Below are 27,036 nucleotides of genomic sequence, written 5' to 3'. Positions count from 1 at the left end.
CCAGCTTACACTTAATATCACTTCTCAACCATAGACTCCACAGATCAACTTTCCATGTTTTAGCCCATGAAAAGATCTGTTTCAATAAAACCATCAAGCTAGAGTTTCATTCTGTTCTTCCATTCACAAATACTTATTGTGTATATACCATAGGTAAGGCATTGATAAAAAAGGAAAAAAAGTGAAAAGCAGCAATTATGAATGTATTTGCTCACATATAAACAAATAAACCTTAATAACATAGCATTCGTCCCCCTCTCCCCTTCTCTGTCTCCCCTCCACCCCATCTCTTCTTTGGATACAATAATTGGAACTGATTAGACCTGAGTTTTCCACCTTTTCAGGTTGGGACAGAATACTCAAGGGCTCCCACACTTGGTTTGGATGCTGAATTACATGCCACGCCTGCATTCAAGGCTTACTGCGACATGACTATAGAAGACTAGATTTTCACTGGAAGCTTCTTTGAAAGCATTGAAAAGAGACTCCAATGATTCTGACCTGAAAGGACCTAGCAAAGAGGCTGAATCTAATAATGAAGACTTTCTTTCCATCAGAGACCCTGAAATGTACACACCCATCATATACAGTAAACAATACAGATCAGGACTGGAGACACCCACTTGGCTTCTCTGTCTGGCCTTGGCAGGGGAACAGCGAGAGAGCAGAATTCTGGACCCTCCAGACCCCAAGTGGACTTTTTTTCACTCTCTAGGTCTTGTCCACGACCTTTGTTAACCAATCCCACAGTGAGTCTGTAGTACAGATGAGATGGAGAACTCAGTGGATTCCACTCAGAGCCTTTAGTGGCCTGGTTGAACTTAAGGGGTTGAGGATCCAAGGAAAATCATACCACACACTTCTCTCACCTATCTGCACTATATTAATAAATCAAAACTTGATCAAAATGAACTTCACGCACTGGTCTGAAGGGAAGCACGGAGAAGGAGAGACGATGCTGAGGAACCCGTGTGAAAAGAGCAGAGGGCACTGTTGCTAGGCAACCAGTCTGGTCCACCGGAGGGGTGTGGCTTGTGTCGCCGGGATGTAGATAAGCCTCAGATAGTTCTGAGCATCAGCTGGTGGGACCTCCAGGTTCTTCTTTACCGTCTGTCTCCCCATCCTTGTCCCACCACAGGGGACCCATTGACTGTATTCCAAGGACAGCTCTGCTCAACAGAGAGAAGCAGAAAAGAAGGGCATAACGAAGCATGGGAGGAGACGGAAGAGATGGGAAGGCACACGAAAGAATGGAGAAACCGAAAGCAATACAAGATCCCTCTCCTAGCATCGTCTCTTCAGTACAGTTTTCTGCCCAGGTGCTTAACTAATTGTGCAGGAGCGACAGCAGTTGCACACAGACGGCGAGATCCAGTCTTGGAGGCAGTGGCAAACATTTCAGGGAGCGCGGGGATGGGGAGACAGCAGGCGTCTGAGTGTTGCAAGTCATCCTGGAACACGCTGCCCCTTTCTCAGCACTGTTGCTGACTTGCTTGCACTTCTGATTTTCCATGTGTGGCCCTGTGAGGAAAGACAGTTCACACTGGCTGGGGACACAACCCCAGCCAGGGCCCCTCCGCTGAGACGATGGCTGTTAAGAGTTGGGAGGACTCATGTCCTTTATCAGCACCGAATTACATCTGAGCACAACTGGGCATTTATTTACCACACTGAACAAATCTCTGGAGTAGAAAGGAAACAATAGCAGCATGAAACTTTCTCCAATCGGGCCTCGGGTCCTGCAGCCTTCTTCTGTTCTCCCATTCACAAATACTTATTGTGTACATATCATAGGCAAGGCATTGACAAAAAAGGAAAAAAGTGAACATCATATTCACTGTGTTACATCATACTTCACTTACTCTGGGGCACCGATCGTATGGTACACTATAATTTTGTGTACTACTGAGAAAGGAAAAAATGCTGGCAATTAACTGTGACAACATATTGTAAGATGCATTCGGTTCAGAGATGCTAAAATGTGAAGGAAAATGTGTCTTAGAATTGTTAAAATACAGTAAAACCCAAAGCTCTTAAGACGGCATTCAAGCCCTTCCCGAATGGTCCTAAGCAACATTCCAGCCTCAGACCCTGGCCCCCCTTGGAGTGCTCTGGCCAGATTCTCCTCCGTTCATTCGCATGCTCACCCTGGCTCAGTTCTGGGCCTGACTGATGCTGCTTCTTTTGCCTGGAAGGCAGCCCCTCGGCCCAGGCTCCCCTCTCTGCCTGGACTAGTTCTCACATGCTGATTCATCCTCAATATGGCCCTGACTCCACCCCTAATAGCACAGTCCTGGGCCTTCCAGGGTCCGGCCCTTTTTCTGGGTTATGAGCTCCTTGAGGAGGATAAACCAATCGCAGTTAACATTTACTGAGTACTTACTACATGCCAGATAATGTAAGCGTTTACTATATACATTTTATATGCAAGTGGGTACTATTGGTACCTAACGAGGGAAACAACATACAAACAGTAACTCTGCCAGATTCACACAAGCTATCGACTAAATATTTTAGTTGAAATGGAATTCTTTGAACCCAGGTCTGGGTGACACTGTTGCCCCACTTTTAATCATTTTGGATCTTAGTGGCCTAAGCACCCGCATCACATGAGACATGAAATGAACCCTCACTAAATGTGTGTGACATGAATGAATCAATCTGTCATGGATTTTCCCTTTGGCATCGACATGGCTTCGAGGAGGTCAGCTAGTCTTGCCCCGTCTCTTACTATTCTTCTTCCCCATAACATCAGAAAAATTAAGGAGTTTATAAATAAGGCCATTAAGATGTTACTAAAAACCAAAGAAGAAGGCAACTCAAAAAAAAAACAAACCCAGTAACATGGATCAAGGTATGAGTAACAGTGCCGATAATAACAATAGAATTCACAAGCCATCGTAAGAGACTTAGGCAAATAGAGTCTGTGAATATTACAAGTTACAAACAGATTCATCTTGGCTACAAAATAAGAAGCTTCTGTGATTGTTGCTGTTATTATAAATTAAGCCGGGCTTTAACATTCCTGCTATAGACGAATGTGTGCTTTAATACACTCTCAAAAGCACAGTCCAAAGCAAGAGTCCCGCCTCCTGCTTCTCGGGCTCAGGGATTTGGGGGCACAGATGTGAGGCCGTGATTCTGCCGAGCACCTCACGTGACCGAGACTTTTGCAAGCTGGCTTAAGGAGAAGGGAGCCTAGCTGAGCCTGACTGGCCCAGTAGGTGCTTTCCCTCCAAAGATGTCCACGAGAGGGCTGAGGGGCCCTGGTGTCTGGCAGAGGTCCCCTGGGAAAGGGGAGGGAGAGCAGAATTCAAAGCTCCAGGGCTGAGGATCTATCTAAAAGAGTAAGGTTTTTTGGTTTTTTGTTTGTTTGTTTTTTCAAAGGCTAGAAAAACATACTATAAAAAGAAGAGAGGAAGCTACTTTGAAACAATAAAGAATACATGAGGTGCGCTTTCCATGGGAAGCCCCTTTGAAAAAATTTCTTTAATTGTGGTAAAACCCATAAAACGTAAAATGTACCATCTTAACCATTTGTTAAGTGTATGGTTCAGTCGTGCTAAGTGCATTCCCACTGTTCTGTGACCACCACCTCTGTCCATCCACAGAACTCTTCATCTTGTAAAACTGAAACTCTGGACCCATGAAACAAAAACCTCCCTCCCCCCAGCCCCAGGCAACCACCCTTCCACTTTCTGTCTGGAATGTTCTTTTTAAATGGCCCACTTCCTAATCATTATTGCACTGTTCTTTCCGGGGAGCCCAAAGTCTTTCTGAAGCTTCCATCCTTTTAAAAGGGAAAGGTCATCCTTCCAGAGTCCTCTGGCTTAGAGAGACACTGGTAGGAGAACAAGAGGGAAACTGAGGCTTGCCTGAGAGCCCACAACCAGGAAGTGCACCAGCAGGGGCGACCTCTGTGATAACGAACACTCAGACACCCACTGGTCACCCTCCCTCACTCCCACAGGAACTCCCATCATCCCACCAACAACTTGACTGCTGTGCCTCATTGGAAAGACCAAGGGCAGTTGTGGCTTGAAGGAAGGAGAACACGTTCCATGCCTTCTTGAAGGCACCTGTCCTTTCACATGTGAGACAAGTCACCTGGAATGAGCACGTCCCTGCAGCATCCAGGGCACCCACAGAAGGCTGGGAAGGGGCCACAGGTGTGTCAAGACAGGGCTTTCCCCCTCAGCTCCTGGGGAGGCTGCCTCAGCATGCCCCACAGAAATGATAACCTCCCATCTGGCTATGATGTGATAAAGGACATGTGGATCTTCAAGATAAAATTCAGAAAAACTCTGAGCATTCGGGGTGGGAGAACTGGGGTGGGGTGGGGATGCCAGTGCAGTAAAGGACCATTTAGAGTCTCAGCACCTGGAGAGCAAGGACTGTGCTTTGCCTACTTTCTGTGCCCAGAAATAGTCAGCACTGGCCCCTGCAAACAAGGGCCAGCATCCAGACCCCTCGCACTCTCTCTCAGGGGCAGTCTTCCGCTTTCTCCTTCCTCTTCTCTCCTTTTTATGTTTTTCCATCATCTACACGATTGGTTTGATGCAGGTTCCCAATAGCTGTTTATCGGAACATCTTGTATTTCTGCTTCTGTCTTCAAAGTGTTGTCAGTTTTGATATTCCAATTTAATTATGTTTCCAGGAAGGGAGGAGTTGAGAAGAACTCATTTTTCAGTGAAACTTGGGGAAGTATTAATTTCTCCAAGGTGTACAGGGATCCTGTGTCGAAATACAAAACCCAGCAGGAGGACCCTTCCCCTAATAAGAAAAATGAGGGGGCACTGGGGATTCGGTGTGCCCTCTAGGACAGCTTACCTCAGCTTTCTCACTGGAAATGTGTACATAATAAATATATCCCCCAGCAGAATAGGTACCAGCAATCGATAAATGTTGGTGAAATGAACAAACGGAAATGCATACGTCTATTTGGATAGGTCTTCAATCTTTACAATAACTCCTTTTGGAAACGGGTGTAGGTGTGAGCGTAGGATATCCCATTGATGAGAAGGATGTTAAAACTCATAACCAACAAAACAGGCATTAACGTCCAGAGGCTGATCCCATTTAGACTGGTTACTCTGATATTAGAGAGCTAACAGGACACGCAAAACTACGGCATTGGTTAACTCACTTTTCTGCTAATTCAGCACGCCGAAGGATCATCCTTTATCCTAGTAACTGAACAGCTCCAAAGAGTTCTTTGGACAATGGTGACCTGTAATAATTTCTACGTCCATGGGTGGGTTGTTACAGATAATGGTGAACTGTAACAATTTTTACATCCATGGGTGCTTGTCATCCTGAGCACTGAAGATGAACACTTTGCTCTTCCTTATCTCTTGAGGCCAGGAAAGCTCAAGTCTACCCAGGACGTTGAGCTCTCCTGTAGAAAAGACAGGTTACATCCCCTCTACAGGGATAACAACCACCCAGCTTGCTGCTGAATGAATGAACGAATGAATGAGTCAAGAGGAGCACCTGTCAAAACCCATGGGGGAAGGAAATGATACAATGCATGGTTCCAACACACGTGAGTCCAGGTCAGTTAGCTGCTCTGGAAACTCCACAGAGTCGTGCCCTCTAAATCTTCTGGGCTCTGCCAGCCACCTCTACTTGGGAACTTCCCTCCAATAACCATGACTACATCAGGCTCCTGGCAAGGCCCCAGGGCTGCAGTGTCTCACCCCTAGAGTAACTCTTCTGGCAGTGCCAGAACAGCCCCGGCCTTGCGGAAGAGCCCAGCTGGACCATAAATTGTACAGACAAAGATAAAGACACACATTTGCTCTGGGCTCAAAGGCCTTCAGCGGGGTACATCACCCTCCCCTCTTCCAGGCCCTCACGGGCGTTCACGTGGCCCCCTCCACTCTTCCTCCTCTCCACGCTGTCCCTTTCTCCCCTTCCCCATCTGCTGCAGCAACCAAAAGGCTCTTCTAATTCCTGGTCACCGGAGCTGCATACCATTGCAGAGCTGGTACAGCAGGCTGTTTGTTGGGATGACCTTGAAATGACCCTGTCTCTGGGCCCGAGTCTCAGCGCTGGTTTAACCTTGTTCCCACAGACAGCTGTGGGCTGATGAAAGGCCCTCAAGTTGAAGTCAGCAGATCCTGGTGCAGACACTGCGGCTTGCTACCTGGGTGACTCTGGGCAGGTTGTTTGATCTCTCTGCACCTTAGACTATAATGCCAGCCTCACAGGACAGTCGTGAGCACCAAAGGAGATGTCTCGGAGCTTTAATTAAACTTAGCATTTCTGGCATGAAGGTTACAAAGTATCTTCACATCTTTGGATCCCCCTAGAGGGAGGCAGGTCGGAATTTTAAACGAGTTTTTTTAGGTGGGGGAAAAAAGTTAAAAACCAGAGTTCAAAAATATTGCGTGACTCTGCCCAGTCGGTAATGGAGGGGGCAAGATTAAAGCCCAGGTTACCGCGTTCCCCATCCAGTGCTAATCCCATCCCACTCTCTGTAAAGCAAGTCTTGCAGCTAGAATTTTTGCAGTAGGCTTGCTTTTCAAACACGTCGGCAAGGCCACGGAACAATCAGGAAACCTAGATTGTTTTCCCTTTGTGGCCACTAGATTTCAACCTGGTTAATTTCCTGGAGTCTCGGGAAGGACACGCATCCCTTACTTACACTGTGTATGTCAGACTCCCTCATCTGCCCACTGCAGGGAGCAGGTGCCCTCTCCTGCTGACAGGGGTTAGGTTACCTAAGGCACTGGCTAAAGTCCTTTGAGATGCTTAGAGATCAGTTCTGGATAAATTACACACACACGTATTCTACTGGAAATCTGGACCAATCTAAGCTCCTGGAGGAAGTGCCCTTGCAGAGGTGAAGGTACATATTATTGACGAGCTGTCTATTCAGAGCCTTGAGTGAGAAGGTGAGGTATTTTTGATGATGATATCAATAGACGGTAAGATCTGCTCTGCAGTAAGAAGATGACATTAAATGAAGGGTCAGACAAAGAAGTAAAACTGCATCCCTCTGTTGACCTTGCCAAAGATGATAAAACATAAGTAACATGGACGTTACTCTGATTCCATTGTTTTCCTTTTCTCTCTGATCACTGCTTGGGATAATTAGCTAACACACCAAGGCAAACAGAAAACCTCCTGGATTTTTTGCCAGCCATTGCCCTCTCCCTGGTGGAAAGACTGGGATTAGGTAGCATCAGAGCTCTCTCTCCCCTCCTTGCAAAGAAGGAGGAACAGAGGGCAACGCCTGATCTTTCTTCTCTAGCCCAGAAAGGTTGCTGGGAAGAGCTCAAGGGCCGATGTGGGGTGGGAAGCAGGGATGCGTCTCCATGGCAACCACCAGGCCCAAGGCCAGTTTCATCACCTGGAAACTAAGCAAGATGCAGACAGAGGGAGTATCTGTCGGGAAGTTTGAATTCTCCAAAGCGTGAGCCCATTTGTACGCAAGTGTGTGTGTTTGTGGGAGGGTGCCGGGGGGTGGGGAGGGGAACAAAAGATTTGAGAAAGGGACTAGAAAACAAAATCAGTGGGTCAAAAATCAATGCCAGCACAGGGAAGAGGTGTTTCTGGAAGAGTTTTGCTGCCCAAGAACGCCATCCAAGATGGCCAAGCAGAAAATGCTGGGTGGGTCACAGAAGGGGAGGCCATCTAGTGTTGAGCAGGTCACCCAGAGGGACAGGGGGTTGTATGCTCCTGGAAAAGTCTGCAAACCACACCCGAGTCCCAGGAGGGAAGACAGCAGCCCAGAATCACATAGAGAGCTACAGAGCCCAGATTGCATGCCACGCTTCTAGCTCCCGTGCCAGGGCCATCCTTGTTTCTTTCATTGGCTTCACCTTCTCCGTCCCCCCTTTCTCAGTCTTTCCAGGTAGCATGTGACCTTCCAAGGCACTTCAGTGCCACCAGTGTGTTCACATGAACCAGACTTCCCCCCCACAAAAGCATGGACATGGGATAGCCAGGCACTATGATTTGGCAGCCTTCCCAGGTGTGGTTCTTCTGGGACAGACATGGGAGACAGCATGCCAGGGAAGGAGGTGGAAGTTTCATATGCTTCATGGTTTCGCCTTCGGCTGGTGCTAGAGAAGTGATTTCTGGGGGTAGAAGGCGTCAGCTCTAAACCTGCCCTTCCTCCCCTGCCTGCCATCACTCAGCTGGAGAGATGAGGGTGGAGGAGCCAGGCTGCCTGGGTGAAACTCTGGCCCTGCCACTGCTAACTGAATCACCTTGCCCAGGTAACCTCTTTGCCTCAGTTTCCTAGTATTTAACACAATAACAAAACCCATATAGGCCTAAGATGTTTCAGGCCACCCTCCTGCCTTTCCTTAAGGGAATTCTGTCCGAGGAAACAGCCGGCAAATCCTCGAGGATGTGAGCGAGGGCCTGAAGGCATGCCCATCTCCCCTTCTCATTCTCCTCTCCTCGGCTCAGAGTCCCCCAACCTTTTCACATCACGACACCTGCAGTAAAGTCGCATTTGTAGAATACGTTGAGGTAAACCGGAGGGTTGCTCACAGGGGTAGGCAGATGGCCTCAGGGGTTCTGGCTGCCCCAGGCCCCACTCCTGATGCTCCTGGGGCTGTGGGGAGCCCTATCCAGGTGCACTGCAGCCCAGAGAAGGCAAAGAAAGCACAGCCCAAAATATGGGGGTGCAGGGGTGGAGGCGGGTTGGAGGAAGCCCCAACCTCTGGGACCAGGGACATTCTGGGCACTTACTGGTTTAGGATTATCTGGATCAAACCCTGTGAGACAAGGCAGAGAGGATTATCCTGATAAGCTCAGGCCAATGGAAGTCCAGCTGTGGTCCTGGGGGTGGAGACAAGCCTCCTGACATTTCCAGATCACTATACTATATGGGAGTCAGGTGGGATGACCGCAGTGGAAGCTACAACCATGTCCCCCACAGAGAGACAGGGACAGGGTTCTTCATGGGAGCAGCGCCCAAGTCAGATATGTTCCCTCTGTGACCCTAATGCTATGCCTTCCCCAACAGGTACTTTGATCTGCTCATCCGTAAAACTGAAGTAGCCACCAAGTTCCCCCACTCAAAAAACCTGCTAAGGATAATAATGGCCACAGTGAGCCATCAATTAAAGGACCAAACATTTGAGCTTTTCTTGAAAGTTTTTTTTTTTTTAAATAAAAGGGTTATTTAGCTTTTTTTCTCCCTCTCTCTTAAAAGCACCTTTCAACCCAGGAGCTGCCAAAGAAGTTATAAGCCGGGGCTATGTATAGAAACCACATCACTCACTACTAAAACAGAGCAGCAACTCCCGCACAATTAAGGGTGAGGAGAGAGCAGGAAGATTCAGCCCAAACCAGGGTGGGGGTGGGGTGAAGTGATGGAGGTAGGGGGAAGGGGGAGGGGCAGGGGTGGGGAGGGGAGGAGTCCCCACAACACCACCAGGTACACGTGGAGGGTGGTTACATAGAGGGCCTCCAAGGGTGGGCACTGCCAGGAAATACAATGCTTTTGTGATGGAAGGACCTGCCTCGGGGCATCTCATTCATGCTCCTGGATGCAGTTTATCATATTTGGAGAGGCCTTCAGGGACAGGAAATTTGATAAATTCCCATTCCTATGTTTCATGACCCTGACAGCAAAGCAGCTCTTCCTAATAACTAAGCTACAGGCTACTTCCCACAGTTTAAATGCATTTTTCCTTCTGATGTCCTTAGCGGGGATGGGGAACAGCTGGTCACCATCCCCACATAATAACCTCTCTTATATTGAAGATGGTTATTATGTCACTCCTCACCTTTTGATTCTCCTTGTTAAAAAAAAAAAAACTTCAATTTCTTTATCTTGGCATCAAACGCACTTTTTCTCTGTCCCAACTCAATCCATCATCACCTTCTTTTTCTTTTTGAAGTTATAGTCTTCCTCCTGACCTTGCTGTAAAATTGGTGGAGCGCATATCAATATCATTCCTATTGTGCCAGGATGAAAATGGGGGTATAAGTATCAGGGGTGAGGGGAGGGAAGGAACGTGAATTGTGAGCCTACCCTTTGCAAGCTGGCTGCTTCCCCTACATTCTCTGTTATCTTCACAACCTGAGGAGGTATCTCAGCCTCAAATTCAACAGATCTGGAAACTGAGACTCGGAGAAATTGTTACCTATTCAAGATTATCTGGTTAATAATCACCAGAGCTGAGGTCTGAATTCATCACTCACTGTTTATATTAGCTGACAGGCTAGTTGAGACCAAAAGTACATTAATTCCACTCAGGAAAATTCAAATCAAAACTACAGTGAGGTACCACTCCAAACGCCCTGGGGTGGCCATAATAAAAGACAGACAATAGCAAATATTGGCGAGGAGGTGGAGAAATTGGAACCCTCACATTTATAGTCTCACGTTGCTGGTGAGACTATAAATGATGCAGCCACTGGGGGAAAGTCAGTCAGTTACCTAAACGGTTTAGCACAGATTTACTGCATTACCCCGAAATTCCAATCCTAGATCTATATCCAAGAGAAGTGAAAACACATCCATGCAAAAACCTGCACAAAATGTTCACGGCAGCATTATTCATAATAGCCAAAAAGTGGAAACAACACAGAAGTCTATCAAATAAGAAATGGCTAAATAAATTGTGCTACACCCATAACAGAATATAATTCAGCAATAAAAAAGGATGAAGTACTGACACATGCTATAACACAGCTGAAACTTGAACACTCTGTGCTGAGTGAAAGAAGTCAAAGGACCACATATTCGATGATTTCATTTATATGAAACATCCAGACTAGGCAAATGTGTAGAGGTGAAAAGCAGATTTGTGGTTTTCTAAGGCTGGAAGGCATGGGGGTTGGGGAGAGTGATGGCTAAGGGTTGTGGGGTTTCTTTTCAGAATACTAAAAATGTTCCAAAAGTGATTGTGGTGATAGTTGTACAACTCTGTAATTATTCTAAAAGCCGTAGAATTGTATTTTTTAAATGGGTGAATTGTAAGGAATGTGAATTATATCTCATTAAAGCTGTAAAAAAAAAAGTGTACACTAAATCCCAAACTCTGCTTTTTAAATGTTTGGAAATCCTTTGCTCTCCCAAGAACTGGACCAAGGTTCTATAAAGCAGGACCTGAAGCAATTTCTAGCCCATGTTTATGAGACCTGCCCATAGTTATCCATCCATCCCATCGGCCCCAGAGGTGGGCGTGTGAGAGTGGCCACTGGCGGTCCTGTTCTGGGAGTGAAGACCCCAGGCCTCGGAAGAAGGGAGGGATGAGGCCTCTCTCATCTCCTTGAGGGATCCCACTTCCATCTCGCCCACTGCCAACGGGAAGGAAAGCAAACAGCAAGCACCCGTCCTGGCGTGAAGTGAGTCACGCGTAGGGTGGAGGACCCGGAGTCGGTGCCAGAACCACCTTCCCTCCCGCAGCAGGACCAGGAGCCTCTCAGCCGGAAGCTCTGCGGGGAAGGCAGTGCCCACCTCCCCGGCTCCCGCCTCGCCCTGTCACTGCTCGGAGATCCAGAGAAAGAGGAAGAGGGGGCAAGGAAAGAAGGGAAGAAAAGAGCATGCAGGGACCAGTTGGAAAATAAAAGGGGGCCAATTCCCTCTTATTAAGCCTGTTACTAGGCTGCGAATCGCATTAAACTACAGGGCTTTCCACTTGCAGAGTGCTATTTTAAGGCTTATTAGACTATATTAGGATTGGCATACATTTCCACTGACATAATATCGGCCTTTAATTGGATTTAGGGGCGAGGAGGCTGCTTTCAGCTGGAGTCGGCCGCTGCGAGGAGAGAGTTGGTATTCTCCTCACAGCCTCCCCACTTCCCCTGCTGGCGGCCAGCCGAGGCCGAGCGGGCCGTCACCCATTCAGACCCCAAACACAGCTGTCCGCCTCCTCCTCTTCCTCCGCCCTCTCCTGCTCCTTTGATAAACTGCCCAGAGGCCAGCGCGGGCCCCTCTGGTGCGAATGCGCACCCATCACTGACTGGGGTCTCGGGGGCGGGGCCCCGAGGCTGGGCAGACAGCCTCTGACACTGAGAGCGAGAGCGAGCACCAGGCAGAGAGGATGCCGCCCTTCCCGACCTGACCGGCAGTGGGAGGTGCTGGCGTTGCCATGGTAGCTGGGGAAGAGGGCAGTTCGGGGCTGGAAGCAGTGCTGGCCCTGGCCTTCGAGTCCCCTTCCATCCCCTCTCCTGATGGTTAGAGTCTGGGAGATAACTCCCCCTGGGCAATCCTTGACTGCCCCTCAGGGCAGTGGCAGAGTTTGAACAGGGAAGAAATGTGGGAAGGAGCCACACTGGATGGAGAGAGGATTTGTTCTTGAACATTCACCAGGCAGGTATTGGGTCCCAGATGCTCGGAACAGCGCCCACAGGAATCACCTTATTTCCTTTTCTGCAATTTGCAGCGAAGAGTAGGCGTGTCATGGCCATGCCCTTGGCTTCTGGAATCAGACCCTTCTCTGCCACCTACCTGGCTGTGTGGTCACCTTTCAGAGCTACTCCTCTGTAAAATGAAGACTGGAAACCTTTCCTTCCAGTCATGATTGCTTTGAGAATTAACCGAGGCAATGCAGGGAAATGGTGAGTATAAGGCTTAGTAACATGAGTGCCTTCTCCCCTTTTCTGAGCTTTAAAAATTCCAAATACTTCTACTAAAAGGCCTTATAATGGTAACAGACCTCATCAGTCAAGTACGTTGCAAAATAATGTTGGGAAGAGAAATATCTTGGTACAGAGAGAAGTATGTATGAAATACCACTTCCCAAAATATTGCTCAAACATGAAAAAAAAAATCCCAAATTCCTTAGGATTTTCCACTCATATATGTGAACATCTCCTGCTCCCACTTGCCAAGATGCTTCTTGGCTTTACTTTGATGTCTTCAATTTCCACACTTGTTTTCAGCATTTCTGCCAAAGCCATGTGCTTGTTTATTTTTTACTACATTTTTATGACGTTTCTGCTATAGCAATAAGTTTTGCATTATTAGTTTTATCAAATAACAGAATGTCTGGTTGGCTGGTGGAGATCGTTGGCCCGGCTTTGCCGGCTTCATCCCAGAATGCTTTTTTGTGACTACTTCCAGTCGTTCTTAGATCTATTCTTAACTACGTGTTTATGCCCCTATTAACTCACATTTAAGGGCTAATTGTTATGGTGTAAATTTAGCATCGGTGTGATGCCAACTGCTATCATCTTATTGTTATTAATCACATGTTTCTGTACTCAATTCTATGCAACGGATGTATGTCAGAAAAGTCGCTTGTAAGTCTAATATTTACAAACTGAATCTCTTTTTATATTCATTAGGAAGCTCCCCCCACCCCCAATACACATTACTACACCTTAGAATATGTTTGGCAAGTTCAGTGTATCTGGGATATTGAACTTCCTGAAGCTGGAGGGAAGCCTGATTACAAAACAAAGGGGAACAAACAAGCATGATCTTCTCTCCACAATGTGTAGCTTCCTTTACTGCTCTTATCTGACTAAGTCTATGAAAGACTTGGCTCCATCTCTGAGAGGCAGAGAAAGCATGTACTCCCCCTGCCGATGGAGGGGGGAAACTGAGGCAGAGCCCAGGGAGCATCTTGGGTCCCCCTGTCCTGTTCTTTGCAGAGAAGGCCCTCCCAGCCTGGCATTAACCAAGTCTGCTGTGCTTCTTGAGGGCTTTGCATCCCGAAAACGTCTGTGCTCTTTTCAGATCTGTTTTCCTCATGGAACCTGAGCCCAGGTTTTTTTCCTCACTCCCCCACTCCAACACATGTCCTCATTGCTCACTGACCCCCAGAGAGTTCCACATCAGTAAGAGAGGGGACCTCCTGGAATGTTCCCCCCAAGGGAACATCAAAGGAGCAACTAACTGTCCTGGTGGGACTGCATTAATGGCATCTGAATTATTACAGCCAGAACTGTGCATGCCTGGGAGCTGGGGGCACCAGCTGCGTGTGTGTGTGTGTGTGTGTGTGTGTGTGTGTGTGTGTGTGCACTGAGCATGTGCATAGTAAGGGGTTTAAATCAGGAATGAGCTCAAATCCACAAACATGTATTGTGTCATTGGAGACTCAAGCCCTCACAATTAAGGCACGAAGAGTTTTTATTTGAAACCCACTGGGGTCTCAAATCTTTTTAGGGCTTAGATATCTGGAGGAGATGTGCTTTACAGTCACATTTTTCTGCCATGCCATTACAGCTCTTCTCTTCCCATCAGGGAATAGAATATTCAGATGGTGGAGGGTGGTAGGCTAGTGTCTTTCATAAAAATTACTTTTGATCAGAATGTACCGTCATGATCATCAGCGTTGTTTAGCACTAATATGTGTGGGTTGCTGACATGGGGGGCAGGCTGCTTAGTGCATGGCTCCGTGGGCGTGTTTGTTTGTACACATACGTGTGTCCCTAGTGCACCTCTGCTCTGCAGATGGTTCTAATTAATCTGGGCAAGGAAAGCTCTTGGAGACGGATTCCATCCCTTCAAAAAGGAAGATGTTCTAGCTCCTCCCTCTGCTTAGCAACCAGCACGTACAGATGCGGCAGAGGCAGAGAATTAGAGAAACGGTCTGAAGTTCCACAAAGGCCTCCTGGGAGGCAACTTGCTGACAGGCAACTTGTGGAGAAGATGCCTGCATTCCTTTTCAGCACCGGTGTGGTTCTAGGGTGAATGAGTCTTTGAGCGGCTTTGAAACAATGATTGCTAAAAGATCCGGCAAATGCATGCCCTCCTCTCCTGGACTTATTTCAGGGGTGTCCAGGATCCAAGCGCCCCCTCCTTTGGAGAAAACCCCCGTTAAGGGAGGTCTTGGTGGCAGGCAGGACCAAGCGCCCCTACTTTGGAAGCAGAAAGAGCCAAACACTCCTCCTTCCTGCCTCTGGCAGCGAGGCCCTGAGCTGGTCAATAGAGTCTTGCTTCTAAGACGTTGCGTCTCCGGCAGGCAACGCACATGAAGGACGGTTAGAAATTGTTCAGGATGGCAGTGGTGAGTCACAGCAGGAAGAGCACATCCTGCAGACTGTTCTTGCTAAAAGACGGCTGTCACACTTCCAGCCACCAGAGTGCCCTGATTCCTGTACGTTGTCCAAGCCCGCTCCTCCAGTACCCATCAATCTGGGAGCCCTGATATCCTTGCCCGTAAATTCTCTTTTTGATTAAGATAACTCGAGTCAGTCTCTGTTAGTTGCAACTGAAACATCCTAACTGATAAATCCCCAAGACAGCTGACGTCAGATTTCATTAGTTGAAGGGCGAGTCCCACTGGCTATGAGCAAGAAATGTACCCAACAGCAATCTCCATTTCCGTATAACGTCCAGACAAATGAGACCATTAGGTGCTCAGCAGACTCTTTTATTCATTCATTTAATTAACATTTATCTAGCACTAACCATACACCTGGCCCTGTTCTAGGTACAAGGGATACATTGACGAATAAGAGAAAATCTCTATTCTAATGTGGTTTATATCCTGATGGCGGGGGAGACAAGCGATCATTAATAGGCATATAAGTACCTCCTGTGTCAAGTGTTTATAAGTGCTGTGAAAAACAATAAACCTGGGAAAGTGGGGCAGAGAGTGCCAGAGCTGGGGGTATGGCTGCTTAACTCAGCAGGGTAAAGTGACAGTGGGACCTGAAGGAAGGAAGGGAGCTAGTTATGTGGACAGGTGGGAGGAGAGGATTCCAGGAAGAAGGAACTGAAGATACAGAGACTCTGTGGTGGGAGTCTTTGGGGTGTGCTGAAGAAGTACGCAGGAGGCCAAATGTGGCTGCAGACTACTGAACAGCGGGGGTGAGCCTGGAGAGAGAGCAGGAGGCCAGCTGGTGAAGGACCTCAAGGGCCCCCGTAAGAACCCTGGATTTTATGCTGAGTGAGATGGGAAGCCACTGGAACATTTTGAGCACAGGAGTAACGTGATCCCACAGATGTTTTAAAAGGTCTTCTCTGGCTGCCTTCCTGAGAATAGACTATACTTCAATAAAAAAATCAACAAAATGAAAAGGCAATCTAAAGTATGGTTAAAAAAAAAAACTTGCAAGCCACATATTTGATAAGGGGGATAATATACAAGGAACCAATCCGAAATACATAAGGAACTCAGTAACAAAAACCCCCAAATAACCCAACTTATTAATGGGCAAAGGACTCGAATAAACATTTTTCTAAAAAAAGACATACAAATGGCCAACTGGCGATGCAAGGCTGCTCATCAGCGAAATGCAAATCAAAATCACAATGAGAGGGTCCCCTCATACCTGTTAGGATGGCCACTACAGAACAAACAAACAAAGCAGAACAAAACAAAACCCCAGAAAATAACAAGTGTTGGTGAAGACGTGGAGAAATTGGAACGCTTGTGCTATGTTAGCGGGAATGCAAAATGGTGCAGCCACTACTGAAAACAGTATAAAGCCCAAAAATTAAAAATAGAGCTACCCTCTGACCCTGCAATCCCTCTTCTGGGTGTTTACCCAAAAGAATTAAAGACAATATCTTGAAGAGGTATTTGCTCTCCCACGTTCACAGTAGCATTATTCACAGAGCAGGAAGAAACACTCTAAATGTCCATCAGTGGATGAATGGATAAAGAAAGAGTGGTAGATACATAGAAAAAAATATTATTCAGCTTTCAAAAAGGAAGAAATCCTATCATATGCTACAAGATGGGTGAACCTTGAGGACATTATGCTTAAGTGAAATAAACCAACCACGGGACAAACGTTGCATGATTCTACTTACACGAGGTAGTCAAACTCAAAAAAGCAGGAAGTACAATGGTGGTTGCCAGAAGCTGGCGGGAGGGGAGAATGGGGAGCTGCTGTTCAGTGGGTATAGAACTGCAATCGTGCAAGATGGAAAAGTTCTAGAGACCCCATGAACAACATTGTGCTTGTTGTTAATACTGTACTGTGCACTTAAAATGTTTCTTAATAAGATAGATTTCATATTATGTGGCTCTTAACACATACATTTTTTCAAAAAGGAGATAATCATTTGCTAAGTGACAAGAACAGCAGACAGGCGGACTAGAGTAAGGACTGAGAAATGACCACGACACAGCAGCAGGCAGCGGAGGCTGGGTTGAAGGGCGGAGGAAGCGGGGATTCAGGGACAGGAGAGCAAGCAGGGAGGTATTTGACATCCCTTTTTAAAAAGCACTGACAGCATCAGGATGTCCAGTTCTCAAAAGAACTGCTTTAGAAAGTGAAAACATTTTACTAACACTGAGTGAAGATATTTGGAGAGTTGGCTTCTCTGAGAAGCCCTGACAGGTAGGTGAGAAACTGGGGTTCCCTCTTCCTTCCCAACTGTGCCTGCCAGCAAGCCTGTTTTCCTGCCCCCGGTGCTCAAGTATGAACACTGGCAGCTCAGATGCGGCTGTTTGTATAAATGGTGAAGTTAGGTTTATAGTGACTTAATCAGCAGCATTAATAGTGTCACCTAAGCTTAATGATACCAATTATAACCACAGTAAACATTGCCGAACAGCTTATAAACAGTGATATTAAAGATGAACTTCCCGCATTCAGTCAAAGCTGTTTTTTAAAAAACAAAAGTAGAGGGGTTTTTGTTTTAAATATTCCTATATTCTCGCTTCTTCTACTCTGAACCAAGAATGACACATAAACACGTACCTTTGCATGGGAGTAGCCCTGTTTGTCTCTTTATCACCGGTAGCTGTTTTTGGTGATTTGGTGGGGACCGATCTAAGTTCACCACTGTGGGCCACCATAACCCGGTGAGACCCAGGTTGGGGGTATTACAGAACTAATCCCCCAGGAACAAGGACATGGCTGGATAATTCTTCTGGCCCAGGAAATACTGGCTCCCTGTTCTCAGCAAGTCCTGAGAAGTTCAGAGGCAAGCAAAGGAGATTCTTAAAGGTCAAACAGAGAACCTATCAAAGCTTTAACCCAAACCAAAAATCGGAGGCAGGATCGATTAGGACTGTTTCTCTGTATGTGCGGCTCTCTCAGGAATGATGGCAACCAATCTTCTTCTTCCTTCGAACATGTGTTAGAGAGTCAAAAATGTTCCTGGAGGGATTTACATTAGAGAACGAAGAAGACAGGGATACGGGGAAGGATTCCCAAGGAGAGGTTGTGAATCCACCTGTCTTCAAGGGCTTCAACACTCTAGGCAACATCCCTGCTTACAGGGGCAGCAGCATCCGAATGGACAGACTGGCAGCAGGGAAGGGATGCTTCTCAGCCAGAAGTCTCTTCCAGATGTTAGAGCCTTGAAATTTTACTTGTGTCCATTGAGACCTCCATCTAAAACAGCAGAACCCCTTAGCCTTCTTTACCACAGCCACAGGAAATGCTGATCTTTGCAGAGCCCATGGGTGTAAAGAGAGGAGGCAGCTGGGGCCCCAGAGCTGTCGAGCAGAGAGCAAGGGAGGTGCATCTGTGACCCACGATGCTGTGCTGAGCACAAAGCTCTGTGCCCCGCATTCCCCCACCCTTCCTCTTCTCCACATCCTCTCACCTTTGTAATCCCCCTCTGCAGAGGGCTTCCTTTGCCTTCTGCTGGTGGTCGGGGGTGTGTGACTCAAGGAATGATGCTCATATCCAGGACCCCAGCCACACAGGAGTCCCCCCAAAGCCACCATGTCGCATAGCTCTTGAGGACACAAATCATACCTTTTTTGTAAGTGACGCCCCCCGGAGTTGTATAGTAGCTTGGCTCTGAATCCACATCCACTTTGGGGAATCTTAAGATACCAGGACACCCAAATTCACATGTTCTTTCTCTGTCCAGGTTGCCGTGAGGAAGGGCTCAGAAGGAGCCTTTGATGTTTCATCTCAGGCAGGTAGGGGGCTCAGAACATTTCCCAAGAAAGAATGGGAGAGCTTCACATCTCCCTCCCTGTTCAATTCATAGAAAGCCAGCCTTCTCTTTGCCTCCAACACAATCCTTTTTAGTCTAAGATCCCTGCTGACGGCGGACACTTCGGGGGAGTTTACTGCAGTGTTTGGCAACTGCATGATGTGTTTTTATAGATTTGTGCGTAGGCCCGGTGGTCTTAGAACTCTGCGGGCGACGCAAGTAAGTAAATAACAGTGCTGGGCTGAGCCTGAGTTAGAGTGAAGGATTCTGTCAGGCCAAAGTCAGAGAGAGGAATTAGAGGCAGATCCCTGCCAGAAAGCAGGAGTGGGACAAGAGCACCCCACTCGGGGAAGAACAGCTATATATCTGTATTTATTTTCCCAGTCAGCACATCTCCGTGGAGATGAGGATTTGTGAACAAGATTCAAATCCCACTGCCACCACTAACTAATTTTTTAGACTCGGAAACCAAATCTTTCTGGGGTTGCCTCTCTGTGGCATCAACCATCTGGAAGTGAATTGAGAAGTTTATTTAATTATCCAGATATTTTGAAATATATGAGTCCTTTTTCTTCTCCCCCGCTTCCAATTTAATCCAGATGTTTGTCATCTGTAGAGAGTGTCCAAGATTCAGGTTTCTCATCTAAAAACCGGAGACGGGGGTAGGGGTGTCGGGGAGGGTGGGGGGTATGGGGTTTAAGCCCAATGTCTCAAAGGAACGTCCTTTATATGAACATGTGACCCTGAAACAACACACCCGCATGCTTTGGGAAGAGCAAAACGTGAAGAAGAAGCACTGTCAGACTAACTAGATAGCGGCCAGGTCTCTAAATAAAGTAGCAATTGGCCAAAGAACTTGGAGGGAGAAGAAAACAGAGTGAGGAGATGATTGTGTTTTATTAAATTCTCTGGAAGTAATTAGCAGTACAGGATCTTCAGGGATGGCGACTTCAGAGGTTCCAGGCTATTATTTATTCACAGTTAATTCCTTAACGCACAAGTTCATTCAACAAATATTAATTTGATGCTTGCTATGTGACAGGAACTCTGGCAGGTGTTAGAGATAAAGGAGAGAAACATGCTCCCCCCCCTTTTTTTTTTACTTTTGCAAATGAGTTGTTGCAATTGTGTCAAGTTCTGTGACGAAAACGTGAAAGGAGTTATGACAAGGGGCACTGATGGCGCGTTCTCACCTGCCTAGCAGGTAAGCTGCGTCTTGAAGGGGGAAGAGGAGCGGTGCCCGACTAAGCAGGGTCTGGAGCAGCCTAGGATCCTGCAGGCCACGTAGGCGGCTTTTGGTTTTATCCTGAACGCAGTCAGAATTCACTGAAGGGTTGAGCATCACACAGAGCAAAAAGCACCAGACTCCGAAGACTTGAGCTCTACACCCAGGTCGATGTCTTAACGAGCCAGGCAGCCCTGAGAAAGCCTCTGACTTCCCCAGACTCAGGCTTCTCATCTGTAGAAGGGTAATACAAACGACTCAAGACGAGAGCTGGAGGGCACTTGAGAGTTTTGTTTCATTTTGTTTTGGTCCTGCTCCCTCCTAGTTCAGAAGAAAAAAAACAAAAACAACCCCCCTCCCCAAGGCTCCTAATATCCATTCTGTCTGCTTCTTTGATTGTGGCAGTGATCAAAAGAAATAGTGCCTGCAGATGCATTCTGTAAAATAGAGTACAATATATACCTAAGCTATTATTATTAATTAGTTCTGATCTCTCCCACCCTGGGCACAAACTCACACATCTCAGTGTCCCTAAGTGTTAAGACAGAGAGAGAGCTGGAGCTGTGCCCGTATGTGTGGACGTCCGTACACATCTGTGTCTGTGCATCTGTGGCTTTATCTCATCATCTCCATCTAGAGAGAAAGGAGGAAAGAGAGTTGGGAGTCGGCTGCAGCTCTACGGCATTATTTACAGGGTGGGGGCAATCCTGAAACTGCCGTATCCCCTTGAGAGCAGTGACCTAATCAAGATGTATAATTATCCGCCTTATCTAAATGAAAGCATCATTTGAGGAACAGTAATGGGCCTCGGTGTGGCTTCAATTGCTATATAGTTCTCAATTGCTATTGAGTTCTCATTTGCCATGGAGTTCAGCTGCTGAAGGGTAATTATAATGTTTAACAAATATATTCCCTTTAGGGACCTGATGTAAAAGACACAACATCCCTTTTCTCATTTTACCGAATTACCCAGCTCTCACGACCACGGCTACAAACCCCAGAAACATGGGCATCTTCCCCTCCTAAGCTCACCTTTCTGCCAGTTCAGATGCTCAGAACCACACGGTCTCAGGGGGCAGGAGAGAAAGCAAGGCGCTCCAGGTGGGTCTGCCCCTCACCCACAAATGGCCGTGGGAGCTCCCGGTGTCCCTCAGGCCGTCCTAGTGAACTCTGAGAAGGCGTGGGAAAATATGCTCTCTCAATTACTTACTCCCCCCAACCCAGGTTCCAGGCGCCATCCCTTCCCTGTTACACCAAGACAGAAGGCTGTGAAGATCAGTGCAAAGGAGAGGCTCACCCTAAAAACACAGATCACAGATACTCAGTTACTCTGCAGACTACAGGACTACACAAATCAAGGGCTCTTTCATTTCTTTCCTTTAGCAGGCATACAGGATATTCTTTACAGGCTGAGCCTTCAGAGCTGAATGATGCATCTTACAACCAAACACACACACACACACACACACACACACACACACACACACACACACACACACACACACACACACACACACACACACACACACACACACACACCTGGAAGAGGACGCCCAAACTCATGGCTGTTGCAGAATGGCCAGTGCCTCTGTCCACAATGGAGCTTAGGCGATGGCACAGAGGTCTACCTGGAGAGGCAGGTGGTGGGTGCTGCCCTCCGTGTCTGGCTGATTTAGCATGCGCAGTTGTGGACCCTTGTCTAGCCCTGGGCCCCTCTATATCAGTCTGCTGAATGCATGCGGCAAGAAGACAGAGCCCACACCTGCCACATTCACATTTTATCCCTGGTGGCTGGCCCTGTTCTTAACCTGGTAGAGGTGCTCCGTAAACACTTGCAGAATGAATGCTAAATGGAGAGCAGAGATGAGTAAAATGTATTGTATTACTGCAAGCTGCCTGACAGCCTGTTCCAAGATGCTGCCCTTGGCACGATGGTCCTCAGCGCCTTCCCCTCTCCCCAAGGAGTCAGCCATAATGAGCCCCAGGGGGAGGGGTGCTGTCACACCCTAGGTGTGAACTCACAGGCTACCTTCCAGGGAATACAGGGAGGAGCTGGGAGAGAAAGGATTGTTCCAAGTGGGCACAAGGCAGCGATGACAACCACGGGGGCCATTCACCGTGCCGTCCAGTGACGGAAGCCAGCACCCCCAAAGGCCCCTGTGGGCTCGAGATGTCTGGTGTGAGACTCACCGCTGTGAGTACAGAAACCTACTGTGTGGCCATTGTAGGTGCCTCGTGAGCTCACAGAAAATGATGGATGGATTGATTTGTTTATCAGGCCTTTTATTTCTTTTTCCCAGAGTGATGGATGAATTCAGTAAAGAGGGAAGGAGAGGGGGGACAATTGGGTTTGCAGGATGGCTTGTCAGCTGTGGAGTGGCTGAGCCAGCATCCCGTTATTAGTTTGGGAAAAAAATAACATTTCTCTCCAGGCCTCACTTAATCCTTCAGTGGGAGAATATTTTTTCCAACCCACGTTAATGAAAAACAATAACGAAAAATGTGGACGGCGGAAGGGTTAGAGTAGGAAGCGTGAGTGAGGCAAGGAATTCGTTTAACAGAATCATTTCTGTGCCTCTTGAACACTTTGATTAAAGCCATGGGACCTAAATCAAAGCCACTGAAAGGAAAAATAAAAAGATGTCTGAGAACAATTTTGTTTGCTGGAATTTTCCCTCCTGTCTTATATTATGATGGAGGGGGCTGTAAAAAAAGTTCTAGTGGGCCCTCCTTTGATCTTTCAAAGTATAGAAGAACACTAGAAAAAGAAAAAGAAGACTAGAAATCGACACCCATCTTGTTTCCTTTCTTTACTTGCATCAGTAACTCAACTGGATATGAAGTGAGGTGTGACCAGCTATTGAGCCCAGGATGCCCGCAAATGAAAACCAGGAACATGCAACTAGAAGGACTTCAAAAGGCCACTAGGTCACGAAGGACCCCCTCTCAATCACAGTTCCTCTCCCCTTGGCTGGCCTCCACATAAGGCATGAGACAATTTAGAAGATCTGGTCGCATGGTCAAGTCAGACCAAGATGGGAGGGAAGCGATTGAGAGACTTTCAGTTCATCTTTCCACTGTGAGTGGATTTTCTGCAGAGCCACCTGCAGGAAGGGGTACCCACCTGCAGACAGGGATGCCACACCAACCTTGAAGAGGTGGCCGAAGGCAGCAGTGTTCAAATGAGACAGGGCTGAAAGCACTTGACTCATTCCTGGGTCAAGAATCCGTGTATCTAGCCCCACTGCTCTCCAATGAGGGTCATGCCCTTTCTACAGTTATGAGTCTTCAAAATTTCATGAGGAAATAGTGATCAATCAGGGTCACCCAGATTAAGAAACTAAGGCAAATGCTAGAAATGCAGAGATGGAAAATAAGCTGCAACTTGCATGCTAACTCTCACTGATGGATGGTGACTGTGTTAAGAATGATTCTGAGGATATGTTTGAATTTCATCAGAAAAAGTGTAGTGATCAATTGACTGATGTCTGCTATAAGGGTAGAAGAAGGCACTGGTACCATATGCCACATATATGCCATCCTTGAATTGAAAAGAGTACTGGATATGGAGTCAAAAGACCATCATCTATGACCTTAGAAAAGTTTTCTGAGCCACAGGTGCCCTGTTACTAGGAATAACACTAATGATAAATGTAAATGGGCTTTGAAATTTGTGAAACATGTTCACATATACTATTCTTTTTTAAAATCATGGTTTTATATACATATAATATAAAATTGACTATTTTAACACACTTTTAAGTGTACAGTTCAGTGGCATTATGTACATTCATGTTGCTACGCAACCATCACCACCATCCCTCTCCAGAACTTTTTCATCTTCCCAAACTGAACTTCTCCTTCTATAAAATACTAACTCCTCATTCTCCCCTCCTCCACCTGGGGCACCCACCATGGCATTTTCTGTCTCTGAATTTGACTACTTCAGGATCTTATAAAAGTGGAATCATACAGTTTTTACTCTTTTGTGTCTTGCTTATTTCACTGAGCACGTCTCCAAGGTTCATCCAAGTCAACCAGGTTGTAGCATATATCAGAATATCCTTTTTAAGGCTGAATAATATTCCATTGTCTGTACAGACCACATTTTGTTTTTCCATTCATCTGTTGAGGGACACTTGGGTTGCTCCCAAATCTGGGCTATTATGAATAATGCTGCTATAAACCTGAGTGGGCAAATATCTACTTAACATAGTAAGCATCTAATCAAACTTTGAATGCATTTTATCCAGTCATTTTACAGGAGATATTGACTACTGTCCATAAAGTAGTAGTAATGATCACAAAGCATGTTAAGATTAAATATCTTAAAATACTCAAAAAATATATTTAAGTCCCTGCTTTAAATTCCTTTCGGTGTATACCCCAGAGAAGAAATTGCTGATCATATGATATCTATGTTTAACTTATTTGAGGAACCAACATACTGTCACCACCTCTTTTTAAATTTCAATTAGTAATGCCTGTTTGGGAAACTTCATGGAGAAGTTGAAGGATCACAAAGATGTCAAGGTTGATGAATCTCAAACTGAAGTCAGCCAGGTCTGACCTGGGCCTGGCCAAGGGCACGTGGTTCATTCTCCTTGCTCGCTGCTGCCCCGGCTGCAATTGGCCACCATCTTGCTCCAGCAGGGCCCCGGGATGGGGGAGAACCAGCTTGAGCCTGGTATGCGGGGAGCACATGGTCCCTGGGCCAGGACCCGCTCTCTAGTGGGAAAGAACATCCACATATGGGCTGCAATGTTTCCCTTGGCAGAGGGACGGCTCAGATGCTGCCTCCTGGAATGCAGAGCCTTCCGTGGGAAGGGCCAGGGGGAGGGAAAGATGGAGAAGGATGGACAGCCATGGTGGGAAGAAGCCATTAGCATTTTGGTTGTGACATATTTATGCTCAGGCTTTGTCACATGGAGCAAATAACAGGATATTCTGATAGAGACTCAGCTTTGAAACAACAGACTAAAAAGGAAGAAATACATGGTCTTTCTTTGTTCCACAAAGGCCTGGCAGCTGGCAAGAACACAGCTAGCCTGCCAGAGTACAAAGGTTTAGAGTTCTTGTCCTTCCTATGATGGGCAGTGGTTTAATGCCAGCTCATAGCCATTAAGTGGCTGAGCTGCCTGGACGCTTCCCAGGCCAGGGCCCCACTGGCATCTGGGAATGGCAACTGGCCCAATGGACTTTCTTTCTCCACAGAGTTGTCTCAAAGTCACCAGACTTAACATGGCCTGAGGTGGGTCATTCAGCCCACATTCCTGCCTAGAATGGACGCTAGCCAAACCATTCCAAGCCAGCAGGGATTTTCTTACTACCAAGACGCCCAGTCTGTGGCCTCGCTCTAAGGATGTGGAGAATGATGGTCCCTTTGCCACATCCTTTTCCCAGTCTAACGCTGTGGTTGAGCAGGTAGGGTCTGGGATCCAGCAAACTCAAGAGGACTCCCAGGGCTCACATTTACTAGTTTATGAATTTAGGGAAATTATTACAATGACTACATTGTTTAATCCTCACCTTCTTCGTCTGTAAACTGGGGCTAAACAAGAATGCCTGCCTTATCTCACTGAGTGATGTCCACCTGCAGGGGATGCCCTCCCACCAGTGCTGCCAAGAGCTGGATTTGGGCATTTGCAGGATGGCAACGGCTTCTCACCAAATTTGAAGGTCTAGGAATCCAACCAGAAGCTTCGTCTCATCCAAGTCTGCATCTGGCTCATTTAACAGCTCCATCAATAACCTGAGAGCACTCAGTAGTGAGTTAATAAAAATGCTAGTTTATGATGGCCCCTGCCTGCACAGGGGAAGACCTCCTTCAGACTGCTTCCATGTCCTGTTCCTTATCTTTCCAGGGGCCATTAGGGGGCTGATGGATTCTGGGCATACCTCTATCTGGAGGAAGCCACCCCACCTTGGAGCTCAAGTTCCTCATCTCTAAAACAAGAGGTTGCACAAATTCATTTCAGGAATGCTTTCTAGTTTAATGGATCCATGATTCTGGGATGGCGGCTGACGGACAGGAACACCAGTAAAGGCAGGGACAGGAGAGGAAGGGAAGGCTACTTACATGAGGCAGAGGGTAGAGGTGGAGCCCAGATCCAGGACTCCTGACGGTCAGACCACAGAGGAGAAGGAGATTCAGAGAGACAGATAGGACAGGCACCAGCAAGGAAATAGCTCCTCTGCCAAGTTGTCTCAGACAGAAACCTGTATCCCTAAGCACGTTGTTGAAACTCAATTCCTCTGAGAATTTAAAAACTGAGCTATTACACCACATTGCAAGAGGAAAGCTGGGTGGCCCTGTCCCTTTCGTATCACTAACCGCAGCCCCTTCACCCCCTCGGTCCCCTGGGTACCTCCCTGTCTCTCAGGGAGCTTGGTGACTCCCGAAGAGAAACAGTGAGATTAGTTAGAAGGCGTGAGCCTGTCCCAAATATGACTGGTCACAGGGAGCTTCACACTGAGAGAAACTGGAGGCAATCTGTAATCCAGGAATTAACTGGGAGATAATGGCGGGTGTGACCCCTTACACACGCTCATTGTGCGCACAGCCGTGAAGATGAGAAGATGCTGTGCAGGACCTGGAGAAGGAGAGGGGACCAATAATGAACCCCCACCTGTAGGGAATATTACGAATCACTCGGTCTGGATGAAGAACCCATGTGGCTGGGACAGATGACCACATAAGGAGGCAGCATGTCCGTGGAGGACACATGTCCATGGGGACAGCACAGACAAGGATGCAGGGGACAAGCAAAGGGGCATTACCAGGAGCTGAAGGACCCAGGCCCTTTAGCTCAACTGACGTGAGCTGAGTCCTCACAACAGACAGGTGTTTTCAGATGAGAAACCTGAGAGCAGGAAGGGCTGGCATCCCCTACAGGTGAGCAGCAGAACCACACGCCCCATCCAGGTCCGCAGCCCAACGCCCACCCTCCTACCACTGGCTCACTTTTCTCTTCATGCTCCAGACCCACAAAAGACAGAAATAATAATAATAAAAAAAAAAGGTGCCGCAAGG

The 27,036-nt window shown here is 47.2% G+C and overlaps 1 protein-coding gene and 1 long non-coding RNA gene across 2 annotated transcripts in view; one reads left to right on the top strand and one right to left on the bottom strand.

Moving 5' to 3' along the window:
* The window catches only part of PLXNA4 (plexin A4), a 410,094-nt gene that overhangs the window by 190,682 nt on the left and 192,376 nt on the right, over positions 1-27,036 (bottom strand). The window lies entirely within an intron of this gene.
* On the top strand, positions 7,345-9,103 carry LOC140697537 (uncharacterized). Its single transcript, XR_012074675.1, has 4 exons — positions 7,345-7,432; positions 8,148-8,228; positions 8,324-8,487; positions 8,987-9,103. It is a non-coding gene; the product is annotated as an uncharacterized lncRNA (long non-coding RNA).

This window comes from Vicugna pacos, chromosome 7 (genome assembly GCF_048564905.1).
Source record: "Vicugna pacos chromosome 7, VicPac4, whole genome shotgun sequence".
Taxonomy (NCBI): domain Eukaryota; kingdom Metazoa; phylum Chordata; class Mammalia; order Artiodactyla; family Camelidae; genus Vicugna; species Vicugna pacos.
This window is presented reverse-complemented; position numbering and strand designations above follow the sequence as displayed.